Raw genomic sequence first — 20,323 nt, 5'->3', positions numbered from 1 at the left:
AGAGAGAGAGAGAGAGAGAGAGAGAGAGAGAGAGAGAGAGAGAGAGAGAGAGAGAGAAAAGAAAAGAAAAATAGGAAGGTTTCAGCCTTGGGCAGACCTCCATTAAGGAACCTGGAGAGAAGTAGGTAGTATGAACAGGAGGCACACAGGATAGACAGGAATGGATATGTCATGATCAGCATTGTGAACAGAACATCTAATAGTTTGGAAGCTCCATTGTAGATTATATGTATTAATCATAAATACAGTGCTTAAAAAGTGCTTGTTGGTGTGAATCAAATCAATTGATCAATAAGTATTTTTGTATACCAGTTGTATACATTGTTAGGAACTGTGCTATACCTTGGGGATAACAGACCAAAAAAAATATTTCTGGCCCCAAGGAGCTAACATTCCAATGGAGAGAGAGCATGAGAATGTAGGGTATATGTCTTGCTCATCTTCACTTGAGTCGCCTATACGTGGCTTGGAGGGAAATGTGAACAGATATCTCTAGAACAATACTCACTACGCTTCAAGGAGACTTTTGTTCCTGCCTAGAGGAGAGCTATAAAAGCCACCTATGGAGTACTATACTCAGCTAAAGTTCTATATGTCCCCTAAAATATTGTTAGTCTAGGAGAAATCTAGGGATAGCCAGAAGACCCTTTAGATAGAATGCCAGACCTAGAATCAGGAAGACTCACTTCCTGAATTAACTTTGGTCTCAGACACTTGTTAACTTAAATAATACTGGGCAAGTCACTTAACCCTATTTGCCTCAGTTTCCTCATATGTAAAATGAACTGGAGAAGGAAATGGCAGATCATCCTAGTATCTTTGCCAAGAAAACCATAAATGGAATCACATAGAGTTGGACATGACTTAAACAACTTAATGAGAATGGCTAGGAAAAATTTAATCTATGGAATAGAGCAGTGATGGGCAACCTTTTGAGCTTGGTGTGTCAAAATTTGCCCAAAAAACAAGCATAATTTGGATGGTGTGTCACTTGTAGAAAAAAACATAATTTTGTTTTTTTTGTGATATTTTTGTGATATTTATAGTTTAAATAACAAAAATACATAATTGTACTATATAACTGTATTTAGTAAACCAAAATAGATAAATTAATACAGATAGAATTGTCATCTGTAGTGCACAGAGTTTCTACGCTACAGCAAATGTTTCATCCTTGGCATGCAGCCCCATATTTCTCTGTATGCAGCCACATATCATTAAAAATGGCATGTGTCATAGGTTTGCCATCACCAGATTAGAGTGTACAAGAAATATGAAAAGTTAATGAGGTTTCACATTGGGGGCAATGATGATAGCTCAAACAAAAGAGTCCCTAATTTCACCCAAAAGGAAAATCTCCAGATTCTCTAAGGTATGAACTGGAAGTCAGAGAAGAGTTGATGGAGCTGGCATATCTTTATGTGACTGACTTCCAAAGTCTACTCTCTTTTTATCTATATTCCTCCCCAAAGTGGGTCAAGAACTATGCTTCATCTCATGAAGCTAGGAAGAAGAGAATCTCTTTCCAAACTCTCCCACCACTTGAACCCTCATATAAGCACTAACTGTTAACCAATCATCATCTCCCTCAGTGAGAAGAGCCTTATGCCAACTCACCAGATATATATGAGATACCGAGTAGATATAAGGTAACCTTATAAAGGAAGCCAACGGTATCTGGAAAAACTGGGAAGGACCCCCTACACAAGGTGGTAGTTTAAAGGAAATTAGGGATTCCAATAGATATAGACAAGGATGGAGAGAATTCCAGGTATGAAGGTCAACCAAGGCAAAGACAGAAATGGAAGATGGAGAGTCGTGTGTGAGAAAAGGCCAGGTGGATTGGTTAGGTAGTTGAGATTCTGTTTTAAGCCTAATATACATATAACTCCAATTATAATCACTGCTTCATTTATATTAGAAACCCAAGGTCACCAGGCCTAGCCTTCATTTCTCATACTATTTCCATACTATTTTAATTCCTGTTTATAAATTTTTTTCACTGATGATGATGTCCCCCAGGCTACCAGAAATTGATTGTATATTTTACCTCCCAAAAGCCAGAAATCCACCTCAAAAGCAGATATAAAGCATTTAAATTTCTCCAGTGTAAGAATTCTTCTCCTAAGATTGAACAATCTGAGGCCAATGCTTCTCCAACTCAAGTCACTGAAACACCTGAGCCCACTCTAACTAAGACTAGTAGATTTTTTAAAAATCAAAGCTATTGACTAACAAGGAAGCTCAGCAAAGATGTTTTAAACTAACCAAGTTTGTCTGCCTTAGAAAATTGGCAGCTTTTGTAGTTTCTGAATCAAACATTTAATTGTTTGTGCCTTCGTGTTGGTTTTCAACCTTCCTTGCCCATGTTAGCTTAGCAAGGGGGAAAAATCATCCGGAGAGACACAGTGAGATCAGGTGCTCCAAAGACTCATCTCCAGATTGAGGAAAACTGGAACCAAAGTGAGCCTGCAAGCCATACATATGCTGAAGGTAGCAGGTGGCTTACGTTAGGGTTGTATTTAAATACCCGTTAGGGGGGAAAGAAACTACCACCAGTGGGAAGAAGAAAAAGAAGGGGGAGAAAAGTTTAGGTAGAAATTCATTTTCTAGTGTTGTGCCTAGAAAAGAATCTTTGGCCTTGGAATTCCAATTCTTTGCTGGCCAGAAAAGCTGGCATTTTCTGAAACTGTAGGGCAATAGAGAAAAACCATCTTTCTAGTCTGGCCATTAAGGATTGAATCATTCCTCTCTGACAAATCATTTATTAAGAAATCAACCATCTGGATTGGCTGGTCTTTGGTTTCTAATTAGAAAACAACTCTCATTCCCAGACTAATTTGGGGATTCAAAAACTCTTCTAGCCATAGGGATGACTAGAACTTCAGAAGCAGAAAGTCTCCTGTCCTACCTAAATAACCACAAAATTAGCAACTATATGATTTAAGACAAGATCTAAGACAAATCATACAAAGAAACCAAAAAAAGTTGATTAAGTCTGTTCCACAATTTGCTTCTAGTCTTTGAAATTTTGTTGTTTTGGGGTCTTTTTTTAGTCATGTCTGACTCTCGGTGGCCCCATCTGGGGTTTTCTTAGCAAATATATGAGAGTGGTTTGCCATTTACTTCTCCAGCTCATTTTACAAATTAGGAAACTGAGGCAAACAGAGTGAATTGATTTGCCTCTAGTCACATAGAACATAAGCATCAGAGGCCAGATTTCAAATGTAGAAAGATGAATCTTCCCTGGCTCTAGACCTGGCACTCTATCCACTGTGGCACCTAGCTGCTTTATTCTTTAAGATATTTTCCATCAGTTCTCTATCATTCTCAATTCTACTCTATTCAGTCTCTCTGTCAGCACTCTGATTCCTTCCATAGCATCTATGCTGCTGACTGATTAGAGGTCATCACATCTAGGCATCGCCATAAATACCACAATATACTCTATATTTTTAATATTATTTACACCCTTACTTCCACCACACACACTTCTTACTTATACAAGTTTGTATATGAGACTAACAAGAAAAATAGGAAAAACAGAGGACTGGTCTACTTTTGACACAGGGAGAGTTTGACCTAGGGTTAGAATTTTAAGGTAGAATAGAAAGTGGACAAACCACAGAAGAATAATCATGGGTTTACTTTGCCATAAAAATGAAGTAGAAATTATACTTAAACAGGTTTTCATCTATTTTTCCTATCCTTCCCCCTTTTAGTTTATGTTTGTTCAATAAGCATTTTGAAATCAAATAATTAACAAGCATTTATTAAGAACCTACCACTGTATTGCTAGTTACTGTGCTGGACTCTCAATGCAAATGAAAAAGTTAGATGCCCAGTGTCCACAAGGAGTACAATCAGGGATTGGTGGCCAGGGAAGAGAGATTTGGCCCAAGTAGTCATGGGAATTATGAATGGAATCACAAAGAATTTAATTGTAATTCCTGTTCCAGCAGCAATGGTAGCATTAATTTGATAATTATTGCCAAAAGCAAGAAGTTAGAAGGGTGTGAGGGGAGGGTTACTTCAGTGGGAGGACAAATGGCAAGATGCCCGGACTGACTAGGCGCTGGTGTCCTGGTCTACTGCAGGACAGAATTAAGCACAGTATGATCTTGGCATCTACTACCTGACCCAGAGTCAATTCTTACTTCATGCCTATATATATATATATAGGCATGAAGTAAGAATTGACTCATTCACCTTCCAGTCCAAGATCTGACCCAACCCCCCCCTCCCAACTTCTAAGTCTCAAACCTGAGTCAATTTACTCATTTATGCCCTGTTGGTAAGAGAGAAACATCCCTTAAAGTCTTGGATCTGAATGTTGCTATTTGCTTTTTTTGTCCCCTCAAAGATTGACTTTTTCTTTTTTTACTGAATATATGTGTATATTTGTGTGCTAACAACCCAAAGAAATTATCCCAATTTTGGTAACATTCAATATTTCTTCATTTAATCAGTTTCAATTGTGTCATGAAATTTTATAAAAGCTCCCTTTCTGCAATCTGAAAATACCTAAACTCTTTTCCACAAAATTTGGACTGGATTTCTTCCTCATCTTCATCATCATTAGTTCTCTACAAGAAATATCAATGATAATTAAATAGTGCTTTCCTCCTATGAGCTCTAAGTGAGTCTAGGCCATTATGTCATTTATATTCTGAACATTCCCTGCGAGATAGGTAGGGGGTAGGTATTATTATTCTCATTTCACAGATGGGAAATCTATGGCGTAGCGAGGTTAAGTGAATTGTCCAAGGGCGCACAGAAAGTCGATTAAAAAAAAAAAAGCCAGTGACAGAAACCAATCATGAATCAGAGGCCAGAGCTCTCTCCCATCCCAGCCTCAGGGCACTCGTATGTGTCTGGCCTGCTTCAAGTCAATAAACCAAGAATTGTACAACCTTAAAAATATATAAATAGTAGAGGGAAGATAATTGTATGGTTATCTCATTATGGGCACCTTCAACAACACCTAACTAAAAATTCTTCTTACCTCCTGCAGCCCTTTGATCACCAAACTGTGGTCAAATGTAAAGAATACTAAGAAATATGGGGAGGTTCCCCTATAAGAAAATGAGGCCGACTAACAGACCTGAAGAATAAAAAAAGAAAACAGAATCCAAAGAGTAATAACTAATGGCATGTTAATGAAGAGATCCCCAAATGAAAGATAAACTCTGAAGCAACTCCTACAAGTCTAGGAGAATCAAACCTATCTTCCTCCTTCATCAGACAGGCACAAAGACAGAATGGTGCACCCCTTGTTAGAGGTACCCATTCTATGTCTTTTTTGTTTGTTTCTTTTGCTTTGATGTAAAAGAAGGTTTAATTACAGGTGGAGATAGAGGTATATTTGTATATTTTATATGCATATATACATGGAGATGCCTGTATGTACATAAACATTTAAAAGGACACAATCATATATATGTATATATATATATGTTTATATGTCAGTGTGTATATAATATACATGCATGTATCCCAAAATTAACTTGTTTAGAACCAAAAGGCATCAATTATTTAGAGAGAGACACATCCATAAATTATTTAAATAAAATATGATCCTTTCTGACTTCTAAACAAAGTAAAAACCATAGCAGTTTATCTAATACTCCCTGCAATATCTCTTACTTTCTAACTTAGAATCAATACTAAGTATCAGTTCCAAGGCAGAAAAGCAGTAAAAGGCTAGACAACTGTGATCGAGTGACTTGCCCAAGATCATACAGTGAGAAGTGTCTGAAGCCAGTTTTGAACCTATGACCTCACACCTCTTATCCTGGCTCTCTATCCACTAAGTCAATTAGCTGTTACTCATCTCATCCTCTGAAATATTTAGAGGAAAATTATATCTTCTCTTTCCAAGAATCTGAGAAAAAATGGCATCCATGCCTGCCCATCCAAAAGTGGAAGAGGTTCAGGTTGTTCAAAGACACTACTATTGTCAGCATATTGGCAAGAGAGCAGAGGCTGAGACCAGCAAAGATAACAAATATAATCACAAATTGTTAAATCCTGTGAAATAGGAAAGGAAAAAGGCAATATAAAGATGGAGAAAATGAAGAATTACTATTCAAAATATGTCAACAATTAACAATTAAAATGGAAAAGAAAAGAATACACAATAATTATATATTTCTGAGTAATTTGCAGGAAGAAGATTTTAAATCTTTTATTTTCATTATCTGGTTCATTACATTCTTCTGCTACCTGAATCACTGGAGTAAAAATTCCACGGGAAATTCCTGCAATTATATATGTGAGAGAAATTGCTCTCTGATCTAGGGAATGAGGAGTCTCATATAAGTGACTTTTCTAGATAACCTCCTTTAAACAACAACAGTTTTAAAAAATTTGTTACTATGCCCCAAAATTGAAAGAGATCCTAAGTTTGTAACATTTTAAATTGTTGACATTCTTTATTTCAATGATATAAAACAAGGTCAAAGTCACAAAGGCCTTACATCTTGCAAAATATTCTTGGGAGAATATTTTCGTTGTTTTTTTATAGATGTGGTAACAAATAACTGGAAACAAAATGATTACCCATCAGTCAGGGAATGGCTGAACAAATTATTGCAACATGAATATAATGGGATGCAATCACCCTGTCAGAAATAATAAATATGACCAATTCAAAGAAACATAGGAAGTTTGCATGGACTAATATGTATTGAAGTAAGCAGAAGAAAGATTACAATATGCCCAAAGTCTACAATCAAGTGAGGCAAAATATCACAAAAATGAAGCCAATGCTGAGTAACTGTAATGATTAATCTTGACTCTGGAAAAGAGATAAAGACATGGTATTGGTAGTGGGTAGGTGTCATATTTTGCATTTACAATCAGAAGCAACCAATGGCTTTATTTAACTTTTTCCTTTATTGTAATAATAGCTAGAATTTCCATAGCACTTTAAGGTGTGGACATCTTTTTATAATTATCTCAGGTGACGTTCACAACCACACCAGAAGGAAGTATATGTCTTTGTCTCTTTTTCAGATGAGGAAACGGAGTCTAGATGATGCTAAATGGCTTGCCCATGGTCACACAACTAGAAAGGTTCTGGAGTATGTTTGAAATTCAGATCTTTCTGACACCAACTTCAGAACTATATCCATTAAACTACCTAGCTACCTAAAAAAGGACTCAAAGGACTAGAGATGAGAGGATAGCCAAAACGTGACCATGGCAATTAAAGGAAAAGATATCAATGAAACATTATATATGTATATATACACATACATATATATCACTACTTTTTGAATAGATGATACTAGGCATAATTTAATCTTCTTTTCTTATGATTATCTACATCAATAATGGTACTTTTGGTAGAGCAATAGGGAAAAGGTTCTGAAGATAGACTAATTTCATTTTATATTCTTTATTCCTGGTTTTCCTTGCTCTTTCTTCCCCCACAGATTTTACCCTGTCCTAGCATTTAACCACAACTCACCAATGTCTCTCTTGCTTTTTCAACCTACCATATCTGAAATTGATTTTTAAAAATCATTAGCAAAGCATATGGAAACTATTAAAGAGGTTACAATGCAAAAGAAGAAGAAGGAGAAGGAGAAGAACAAGAACAAGAACAAGAAGATGATGATGATGATGATGAAGATGATGATGATGATTCCCAAGACCAGAAAGAAATGAAGCCATGGGTTTAAATCAGGTTTACTAAGTTTTCTTTTCCATTGCAATTTTAGTTATTTTCTTAGGAAAATGCATATTTGTAGATGGTTTTTACAAGACAGCGAAGGGGACCTGAAAAACCTGGAGAAACACAAGAATCCAAAGCTTACAACTACAGTCCTGGGTCTGGTGCTTATAAGAAAAACGTTTGAGCAATACATCTGAGGTATTGAACATTTGAAGAGAGAGACACTGAGAGAAATGGAGATCACACAGAGAGAATGAAAGAGAGAAGAGAAAGAGAGAGACTGAGATAAAGACAAAAAAATATGTCTGTAAACAATATATGGATATGCGTGTATATGTGTATCTTAAGAACAACAATATTTTAGAACACTATATAATATATACAAATAATGTATATACTTAGATATCTATGTGTTTTTTCAGCCATTTCTCATTACCTCATTTGAAATTTTCTTGACAAAGTTAATGGAGTAATTTGTCATTTATTCTCCAGCTCATTTTATAGATGAGGAAACTGAGTCAAACAAGGTTAAGTGATTTGCCCAGGGTCAAGCATTACTAAGTTTCTGAGACTATATTTGAACCCAGGTCTTCCTGACTGCAGGTCTGACACTCTATTCACTGCCCAACCTAGCTGCCATATGTATATATTCTGCACAAATAAATAGCATAGAAAAATGTATATTAAAAATGTACATAAAAGGATACACCCACATGTATATATTTTTATCTCAACCACTCTCCTATTGAAAAAAAAATCTTGGAGGTCAAAATTATCCTGATCCTACTTTTGCATTGGACAATTGAACACTTATCAGTTTATCTTTTTTTTTTCATCTATGTGAACATTGTACTTTAATAGAAGGAATTTGGAGTTGGAGGTCTTGGTTTCACTCCTTGCTCTCCTGGTTACTTTGGACAAGTCACTGCACATTTCTGGGACTCCATTCCCTCATCTATAAAAATGTGTCTGTTGACCTATATGTCTTGTTTGATCCCTTACTTACTATGATCCTATGATATAGTTGAAAAAAAACTTACATAGTTTGCTGAGAGTTCTAGTTTGATGCTCTTCTCCCTTGTGAATATAATAAATATTGACTATATTAGTGCCTTCACTTTTCACAATAAATTAATCTTTCTCAGCCCTGGGGACAATGTACCTTGTGATGACTATGGCTGCAAAACCATCGTGCAAAGTGAATGTCAGGAAAAAGAGCTTTTCATTCTACTAAGGTGAGTCTGTGAGCTTTGAGCTAAGAGGTTGTGGGTATATTCATCAAACTATTTTCCCTCCTGGGAGAAAAAGAGACAAGTGGAAGAATATCAAAACAAGCTTTCTTCATGGGCATGTCCAAGAACTCATTGGAAATTCTGGCCCATTTCTATTCCCTAATGCTTTTCTCTATTTTATTTACTACAAATATTTATTTGAGGTCTTTCTGGAATTATGAAATAAAAGAAAAGAAAAAGGAAGCTATCCTTCCTCTAAAGAGAAGGCGCTAAAGTCAAAAATCATTCTGAAATGTTTTGGCCAAAATATATATTATTATCATAGATTCATAGATTTAAACCTGAGAAGAAATTTCAAAGTGATTGAGTACAACCCTCTCATTTTTTAGAGGCAGTAAACTAAGGTCCCAAATCATGGAAGAAGTAAGTGGGGAAATAGAATGATTAAAATCCAAGTTCTCATACTCCAAATTTAATATTCTTTCTATTATATCACACTGAATTATTTTCAAAGCACTGCCACCTTTCATGTTACCATACCTGTAACAATGGAACTGGAAATACTAATGTGGGGGCAGAGACCCTTTCACTGTATTCATCTAACTGTCACCAGTATTTATGAGTCTACTTTTGTTTTGTTGTGCTTCATGGTTCCTATTGCCTACATGATGATTTTAATGAAAATTATATGTTGTTTCTAGTCAGGTTACCATGTAACAAACCATCTATCCTAGTGCAGGAATAGAATCTTACAATTTTAGGGTCAAAAGGAGCTAAGAGACGATCTAATCTGACTTCACTCCTAGGACAGGAATCCCACCTGTCACGTCCTTGAGAGATGGCAAAATAGCCACAGCTAACACACATCCAGAGATGAATGCTTCATTCCATTCAGGGAAATCCTTTCCATCACTCATTTCTGAATTCAAGAAAGCTTTTCCTTGTATGGAGTCAAAATTTGACTTTCTCTATTTGCTTCCCACTGGACCTACGGCTACCCTCTGGCTAAAACAATTCTGTCCTCTCTGCTCCCATGTGAAAAACTTCCCAGTGCCAAGGCTTTTACCTCCTATGAAGGGTGATTCCTGATTCCAGCTCTGCAGTTACTAACATCTATTCCCAAAAAGTGTCATCTCAATCAATAAATAAGCATTTACTTCATTCCTACTATGTACCAGGCATGATGATAATAAGTACTTTATGGTTATAATCTCATTTGATCCTCCTCTAGGAAGTAGGTGCTATTATTATTTTACATTATGTTTTAATAACTGATTTGCCCAAGGTCACACATTAATAAATGTCTGAGGTTGGATTTGAACTCAGGTCTTCCTAACTTCAGAAGTAGTCCTTTATCCAATGTACTACCAGCAGAGGTCAGGGGCCAGCTCAGGTGGCTGCAACTAGCAACATGTTGGGTCATACTTCTTTTTAAAATTAAATTAAATTAATTTGTGTTTAATATTTAAATAAATTTAAACTTATCTATTCACTTATTTGTCACATTGAAATATATACATATATATGCAAATATATATAAAACTATGTCTTACTTCTATTTATCAGTTCTTTCTCAGGAGGTAAATATCTTTCAAACGATATTTCTGTTGCTGTATGTAATGTTATCTTGGTTTTGTTCATTTTACTCTTCATAATTTTATATAGGTCTTTCCATGTTTTCCCGAAAATTATCCATTGATCATTTCTTACACTATAGTAGTGCCATACTTCTAAAATATTTCCCTACCATGCCATCAGTGTGCTATCTTCCTCCTCATTATTTCTTCCCCCAGAAATTTGGACTCTACTCTTAGAATTCTGAGTTTTGATAGGCAAGCTTTTTACTGATGCCTTTCATTTTCATCTCACAATCATTGAGGACACAGAGAGACTTCATTTGCAACAAAGGGAAAGAGTTAAATAAGAGTGTAAAAATTATGTCGGACATTGTATGTAATAACCTATACTCTTAGAACCCTAGCCCCAAATCCTCTATCAATAGAAAGGAGGTTTATTTTATAACATCCCACCTATGGCCATAAAAGCAGATCTGTGAAGTTCTTAGAGCCTGGTCAGACATCAAAGAAGCCAAGGTCATCCACTGTATCCCAGGCCATCACCAGTTGTCTTGACTTTTGTCTTACCACTGGACTCTTGATGTCTCTGGAAGAGAAAATGCGGCTGATAGCTGTGCAACTCTGCTTCACTAAATATCCAATTTATTTGGGAGTCAAAAGATATTACCCATGATGTTATTTTGGTTCTCTTTGAGCACAAAGGACAACAACCAACCAATCTATGGCCATAGTAAATCCTGACTAATTATAAATTAGTAACAATTTCTTAGAGTTCAGGTTTGTTGAAATATTCTTATTTTTGATATTATTATAGTTAACTCTGTTTTTCTCCTGGTTCTAGTCAACTCTGCTACTGTTTCCTATTGCTTTTTTCTGTAATAATAGTAATAATACATTTACACATTGCACTTCACATATCTATCAATTTATTTAATTAGGTGCCACTGTTATACCCATTTTGCAAGTGAGGAAAACAAATTTAGAATGACTGAATGAGTTACTCAGATCATTAAGCAGGATTTGAACTCAGATCTAGCACCTTAGCTTCCTCTTCATCAATAATAATCCTATCCAACAATTTGTTCAACTTTCCCCCAGTAGATGGGTATGCTTCCCACCATAAAAAATACTATGAATATTTCCATTCGAGGTCTTTCTGTCTTTGACCTTGTTGGAGTATGTGTCCAGTAACAACATCTGTTAGTCAAAAGGTAGACAACATTTTGTCTAAGTTTTCTCTTCTCTTGTCCATAAGTTTCCAGGGTTTTCCCCTGATCTTATTCATATGGCATCATCTAGAATAGGGGTCGGCAACCTTTTTGGCTGTGAGAGCCATAAACGCCACATTTTTTAAAATGCAATTTTGTGAGAGCCGTATAGTGTTCACAGTGCGCACTCCTGTAACAGCGCCTGAAAAAAAATTGACTTTATGGCTCCTGTAGAAACAGCCATATCTGGCCCTCAAAAGAGCCAGATATGACTCAAGAGCCATACGTTGCCAACCCCTGATCTAGAAGTTCTTTTCTCCCTGATCACAGTTCTCACTTTATCAACATCCTTCCTATAATGTGGCTCTCTGAACTAAACTCAATGGCCCCAAAGATTTTAGGCACTGTTGTGGAAAGAAAAATTCTAAGATATAATGTGTCATCATCTGGGTGAATACATTTTCTAACAAAACCATAAGAGAAAAGTCACATTGTTAGAAGTAGTATGCAAATCTCACCTAAGTGAAGGTCAGGCAGAATTTTGCATATACAAGTTTACTCATGAAATATTGACAGAAAAATATCAGCTTGTGGAATACAGATATCATGTCTTTTTTGATTTTTTATCCAATTTCACCTAGTCTGTCCATGGAGTAAGCAGCTCACGAATATATATTGGAAGATATATATTTTGTAATCAAAGGAAATTTAGACTAGGCCTGTGGTGAAGCTATATCTCCCAAAAGTGGTTGTCACCTCCTCAGCTGGTAGGCAGCCAGGTGATAAAATGGATGGTTAACTGGATTTGCAGTTCTAAACTCTTACATTTCGGAGAAGATAAAAAAAAAAAAAGACGCATAGCATGATTTCTTTTCTTTGGAGCCTGAAAGAGGCTTTGATTTACATGTTCCTCTCCTCACTAGAAAAGAGAGTTTTGTTTGTTAACTAAAAATAACCCCCCATGAAAACTGCTTTATTATTTCAATTTAATTAAATTAATTGAAATCTGGGTTTCTCGGGGGTAAATATGAAAAATAATTGTTCTTGTCTTTGAGTAATTTTGTCCTAGGAAATAGCCTTCAAGATTTGGGATCTTTATTCCTTGAAATGGGAGGGGTGGGTATGAATCTAGGTCCCCAATTGCAATGAAGATCTTCCTGAGGATTCTAACAAGCTAGTATAGATGTTCATCCTCGAGTTCTTGGGAGAATGAAAATATCTAAGGCATGTCTTTTACCTCTTTGTTACAAATTCAGCCCTTATTGCTGATGGCAATGAAAGATCTGAACTAAATTGTATTCTCTGTGTATACATATCTCTGTGTGTACATATCTACTGTACATGGAAGCCAAATTCTAATATTCAATAACCAAATGTTGAAGCTTTGACTGATTTTCAAGTATAATAACTTCATGAAGTTTGCCTTCCACTCCCAAGAAACAGACTTGAATTACATCTGATACAGATTGGACTTCAGATTCTTTAGAACGGCTTTATGAGGTAGCTAATGAGATTTAAACTCTCCTGATCCTGCATCCAGGAAGGATCTGTAAAATATTAAATTTAATAGTTGTCAGTCCATCAATAATTTCATTGAAGCCTCGCCAATGGGTCTACCATTTTACTAGGTTGTATTGAATATAAGAAAGGATACAGGTAGAAATGTAGCATTAAATAACATTGCAACTTTGGGTCTTTCAAATATCACCTATAGTCTTTACTATATTGGAGACAGCTCTCAAAGTAATAACAATTCTTTTTTAAAATAAATTTAATTATTTAGAATATTTTTCCATGTTTACCTGATTCATGATTTTTCCCAACCCTCTTTCCTCCCCCTAACCCCCGCCAGACCTGACAAGCAGTTCCACTGGGTTATACATGTATCATTGTTCAAAACTAATGGCCATATTATTCATATTTGCAGGAGGGTGATCTTTTAATGCCCAAACTCTAATCATATCCCCATTGAACCATATGATTGATCATATGTTTTCCTTCTGGGCTTCTACTCCCACAGTTCTTTCTCTCAAAGTGGATAGCATTCTTTGTCATCATCAGTTACTCAGTATTTGACCTGGATCATTGTTGCATTGTTACTAGTAGAAAAATCTAATACATTTGATTATACCACAGTGTATCCATCTCTGTGTACAATGTTCTCCTGGTTCTACTCATTTCTATCTGCATCAATTCCTGGAGATCATTCCAGATCACAAAGAAATTCTCCAGTTCATTATTCCTTTCATAACAATAGTATCCCATCATCATCAGATACCACAATTTGTTCAGTCATTCCCCCAATCGACAGACATTCCCTCATTTTCCAATTTTTTTGCCACCACAAAGAGCACAGCTATAAATATTTTTGTATATGTATATTCCTTATTATTTCTTTGGGATGCAAACCCAGCAGTGGTATGGTTGGTTCAGAGGGCAAGCATTCTTTTAAAGCTCTTTGCACATGATTCCAAATTGCTTCCAGAGTGGTTGGATCAATTCACAACTCCAGCAGCACTGTATTAGTGTCCCAATTTTGTCACATTTCCTCCAACATTTATCACTTTCCTTTGCTGCCATATTGGCCAGTCTGCTAGGTGTGAGGTGGTACCTCAGAGTTGTTTTTATTTGCATTTCTCTAATCAGGAGGGATTTAAAACACTTTTTCTGGCCTCAGACACTTCCCAGATGTGTGACCCTGGGCAAGTCACTTGACCCCCATTGCCCACCCTTGCCACTCTTCTGCCTTGGAGCAATACAGAGTATTGACTCCAAGACAGAAGGTAAGGGTTTAAAAAAACACTTTTTCATGTGATTATTGATAGTTTTGATTTCTTCCTCTGAGAATTGCCTATTCATATCCCTTGACTATTGGGGAATGGCTTGATTTTTTGTAAATTTGACTTAGTTCCTTATATATTTGGGAAATCAAACCTTTGTCAGAGGAAATGATTTGTTTTAATTAAAAAATATTCTATTAGCATAGATATATAGTTCCATTGGTCTAGAGACCTTTTGGTAAAGAAATTCCCTCTACAAGGGCATATCTGTGCCTCCTCTGTAATATATGTCAAAATACAATAGTGTAAGCTTTGGTAAATAATAGGTGCTTATTAAATGAATAGTGATTGATCAATTCAAGCAGCAGTCAAACTTCAGGGTGAATGATGAAGCAAGGTTCCCTGTTCATGGTAAAGAAGTGGTGGACTAGTGGGACAGACTGTGGTCTATTATGGCCGCAGTCATTAGACATTCCTTTGCAGCTGGATTTGGAGATAGAGGACTTTGGTTCTGATTCTAGCTCTGCTTCTTACTACTTACCTAACCTTGGGCAAGTCACTTTAATTCAAATTTTATAGCAACTCTTTTTGTAGTGACAGAGAAGTGAAAATGGCTGGGGTGGAAGTGTGTGTGTGGGGGTGCCTGTTAAAGTGTCTGTCTCATCAGTCATTGAGGAAAATGTTCTAAAATGATAAATTTCTGATCTGCTTCAGTAAAAGACATTTCCACACTGAAAAACGCACCACATGAATGAAATCATAGGTCTGATCAAAAACAATTTCAGGTCAACTGCTATATCTTTCATGCTAAGTTACTGAGCAAGTTGCAAAGATAAAAGTTGAGAAAGGACAGAGTTATAAATACTACTGACGGTCATAACCAATACTTATATAAGTATCATCATTGTTTATAAAGTGTTTTAAAGTATGAAAAAACATTTGACATACTTTTTTGAGCTTGCGATGGCCCTGATATGTAGGCACTACAAGTATCATTTTAAAAAAAATCATTAAATTTTGCAGATGGGGAGACCCAGATGTTAAGTGGCTTGTTTTTGTCACATAATTGTCAGATACATTGGAGATGGATTTCAACTTAAATCTCCCAGCTATCAGGTCCAGCAATCTGACTACAATATCACGCTGACTCTCCTTTCCTCAATGCACACAATGGTCATTTTAAAAATAAAGATGCTTAATGACTGAGATGATGTAGGTAGTTGAATCTAGTGGGACAGTGAAAAGGAATAACAATAAGAAATCTTAAACTTCAAAACTAAAAGAATACTGATACTTTCCTAATTAGTTCCCTTCCCTTTAAGTAAATTCCCACTTGAATCACTCATCAGAACTATTTATCTATAGGCACAGCTTGGTCAAATCATTCAGACCAGTGGTATAGAGATAATAATATTCTAGGACCACAGAATTAGAGAGGGCAGGAATCATAGAGTCCACTGAGTCTAAATTCTCTCATTTTACTGAGAAAAAGGATGTTTAAAAAAGGAGAAAGAGCTGGACCACAATTGCCCAGGTAGGTGGTTGAACTGGCCTTCCAAGACAGGTCTTCTGAAGCTAAAATTAAATTTTGCATCCAGCCTATCACACGGCTTTTTGGAAGAATGTGGGAGAGCTGGATAGGACCCAAATGAACAGGCTTGAGAATTATTTGACATCTCAAGAGTTGGTTATCTGGAATAATTGTCAACCTGTATAGATTTGTCTACTATATATGTGTGTATACATATATATAATTTTATAGATGCATATACACTTACCCCATATATGCCTTTTGCCCTTATTTATTTGGATTCTTTGAATTCATCTGAACCTTTCACTGTAGTCCGATTAGCTTATTTCCATATTCATTACTCAGTAAGGGCTCTAATCACATTAGATGTTATACAAACCTCTTGAGCATGGAAAAACACTTTTGTGTCATGAAAGCCTACTTAAACTTAGCTTGAGCACACCATGGGAGACACTTACTCCATAAGCATCTCTTCATTGTGATGGGAAGAAGGTGGAGGCTAGGGCTGTGTCTGGAGGCTAAATTGCATATTCATCATTTCTCAAAATCTGGAATTACATATGAATTTCTGTGAGTGTTAAATTGCCCAGTGAGGTCTTTCTTGAGAAGCCCGAGGCATCTAAAACATGAGAACAGAACTGGAGGACCCCAGTAGACCAATCCCTTTATGACCTATATCCATTTTGCTTCCTCAGTTACAATTCTATCCCGAGAGTCAGGAGCCCCCACCACCCGCCCCACTGCTTGCAGAAAAGGTGAAATATAACTAAAGTTTGGGGGAGATGGTATAGAACCGCCACACACATACATATATGCCGCACACATGCATATATGCATGTGCACAGCCACATAATTTCAGCTACTAAAACAGAATTATAGTGATAGGAATGTGCTACATTGGAAAAGGTGTTAGATTTGGAATCAGAAATCCCAGTTCAAACCCCACATCTGTTAATACCTGTATGACCTCAGATAAAGCATTAGACTGTTACAGTGAAAAAACCAATAGACCTTAGTTCAAATCCTACTTCTGATGCTTGTTTTTTGTCTGACCTTGTAAACAGTAATGCAAAAATAATTCCCCTTGAGTAGGAGCATTTGTACAGTAACACTAGAGCAGAGCATAGTTTATTCATGGATCTTCATATAGGTACAATTAAGTGGTACAGTGGTTAGAATTCTGGCTTGGAGTTGGGAAGACCAGAATTCTAATCTTGACTCAGATACTTACTAGTTGTGTGACTCTGGACAAGTCACTTTACTTACCTCTGTTTGGTTCAATTTTCTTCTCTGTATCAGGGGAATAATAATCACCACTACTCCCCAGTGTTGTAAGGATCAAATGAGATAATAATTGAAAAGCACCTTGCCACATATATGCATATGCTACATATTAAAGATTATATATATATATTTATATGTCAGGTAATATTGTTATTTAGTCACAGTCTCTGAAAAATAAGGTACATTATTTTTACTTATAGGGAAACCAAGAAAAACTAGGCTTGGAAACCCTCCCCAGGGCAGGGAATGTCACATTATTAAGGGACAGAAATTAGGTACTGGATATACAAGGAACACAGAGGTATTCCCCAAAATGAGTGGTACAGTAGGATTCTTTCCAAAGACCAACTCTCAATAAATTGTGTGGCTCCAAAGAAATGATCCACTTCAGAGGACTGTCTGAAAAGGTCTCTTTTAGGTCACAAAGTAGCCTATTACTATGGTTAATTTTCACTTAAGAAATCAAGGAAAACCTCCATAAAGAAATGGTTGACTAAGAAAGGCCAACATTCTCAGATAGAGACAATGTGCTGAATTTTTTTTTGCTTGATAGTAACCTGTTATAAATGAGTATTCTATTTGGGGAGAGAGACTCATAAGATAACAACAATTATAATTAAGAAAAGAAAGGAAAGAACATTGATACAGTTTTTTAAGTTGAAATAAAGGCTGTTATCAAGTACATGTATAGCTTTTAAAAAAGGTAGGCAAGGTCAAGAGATAACAAATGGATACTCATAGGAGAGGCAGAGAGAAAGATCATAAGGGCACTGGTTAGGGCAGGAAGTGCCATATTGAAAGGTGAGGAAACAGCATAAAGGTACAGGAAGGAGAAAATGAGATATGTGATTGTTTAAAAAGACAAACCCCTTAATAAATTGCACCTCTGAGGTCCCTTCTAGTTCTAGATATATGGTCCTAGAAGTTACTTAACCTTGGTGGAACTCAATTTCCTCATCAATAAAAAGGAGTTGTTGGACTATATGCCTCAAAGTTCCCTTCTATCTCTAAAACTATGAACCTATGATCTTAGTGGCCATCTGATGCAACTCATGCCCCCTCAAAATTTCCCTGTAAAAATTACATGATGACTGGCTGTCTGACCTATGCTTGAAGACATCTAAGGAAGGAGAATTCACTACCTCCTGAGACAATCCATTCCAATTTAGCACTAGTATCCAGACAATGAAAGTTTCAACCAAAAGTCCCACTTTCTAAAAGAAGCCTTTTTTCAGGTAATCTTTGAGCCTTCCTTCTGAAACTACTCCAGTTTGTCTCATATGTGTCTTAATTGTACATAATTGTCTACTTCGTTAGCCAGTGAGCTCATCAAGAACAATGTCTGTTTTTTGCATTTCTACACATCTCTAATGCTTACCACAGTGCTTGAAACATAGTAGAGCTTTATAAATGCTATCTGACTGACAATATAAGTAGGTCTATGTTTAGCACATTAAATAGATCCTCCATTGTTAAATATATGATTTCCTGGCTCAAGACTGGAAGGTATGGATGGGTTACACTTGCTGCTGGGAAAAGGTGTGCTTAAGTTGATAAAATGTAAGAGTCAACAAAACTGGAATGTCTATCCATCCATCCATCCATCCACCATCCTCATCCATGCATACATACATATATAGATGTCTTCTTCATCTAAATTGTTTTTCTCTCTTTCCCCTGTTTCAATTCCACATTACCTGCACTCACACCATTAGTTCCATCTGGAATTCCCTCTTTCCTTCCTCCTCTTCTCTAAATCCAACCCTCTTTTCCAAGCCCAAGTCTTATGCCATCCATAATGCCTTCTTTGCCATCTCAACTCTGGGCAACTCTTCCTACTTCAGAAATCATAGAATATATTTTCTGTACCACTCAATTTTCACTTAGCATTCTGTCTTCTTTTTATATCTGCCCTCTCCTGTTTTATACCTAAATTAATAGCATTTGGAGGGAAGGGCTACATCACACATTTATTTTCAGATTCCCTAGACTCTAGTAGAGTACCCTGCACAGAGCAGTTACAACAAAAAATATCCAATGATAACAATAATGACATTGATATCCCAGAGGCCCAAGGCTCAGTCAAAATATGACTTGACCTGGACTAGCCTTGAGAAATAAAACAGTGAGACAATAGGAATTTCCTATGTTCCTGTCACCAGACATTCAAAAGACAGTGTGATATGATTCTGTAAAGATATTCAGAATGCAATATGTCACTTCTTTGTCAGCAATATCACAATTTAATCATATAACACAGAAGAACCAATGTGGTAAAGTAGACAGAAGGTTAGCCTTAGAATCAGGATGACCTCAATCTGCACCCTGGTTTTGACACCTACTAACAGACTCTCAGTTTCCCCAGCAGTTTTCTAAGGCTATGAGAGTTGCTTGTAGGTGGAAGATGTTTCCATCCAAGGATATCTCCCCACCAATGAAATCACAGGATCACCACCCCTTCCCTCAAAAAAACCTGTAGATTTTAAAATTAATATCCAGTATTCCAAGTATATTTTTAAAGTTTGTTAATAATAATTAATGTAGGAGACCTAGCTATTCAGCTGGCTTGCAAGAACAAAAAAGAAAAAGGGAGGAGTTACAGCAAACTGTATACAAATGTGAAGATGCAAATGTGGAAAAAGGAAAAAGCATTCTGGGTAACACAGAAAGGAAGTTTGGGGAATGTAGTTTTAGGGGTTCAAGATTTTCCAACTATACAAAACAAACAAAAGGTCTTGTTCAACTTCTACACAATCTACAGACTTCATGAGTGTTGCTTTGGGTGAAATAATGAAATGAAATTAAAAAGAACGTTAATTTGTCTTCCATTTCCCTTTGAACTGAAATTTCATGGGTCATAGATTTTAATGCCAGAAATCACCTTAGAATTCATTTTGTCCAACTCCATAATTTCACAAATAAAGAAACTAAAGCATTGAGATTAATAACTAGCCAAGGTCACGCAGATTGCAACTATCAGAGGTAAGATTTGAACCCAATTCCTCTGCCTATGATGTCAGTTCTTCCTCT

Source organism: Gracilinanus agilis, chromosome 4 (assembly GCF_016433145.1).
Source record: "Gracilinanus agilis isolate LMUSP501 chromosome 4, AgileGrace, whole genome shotgun sequence".
Lineage (NCBI taxonomy): Eukaryota > Metazoa > Chordata > Mammalia > Didelphimorphia > Didelphidae > Gracilinanus > Gracilinanus agilis.
This window is presented reverse-complemented; position numbering follows the sequence as displayed.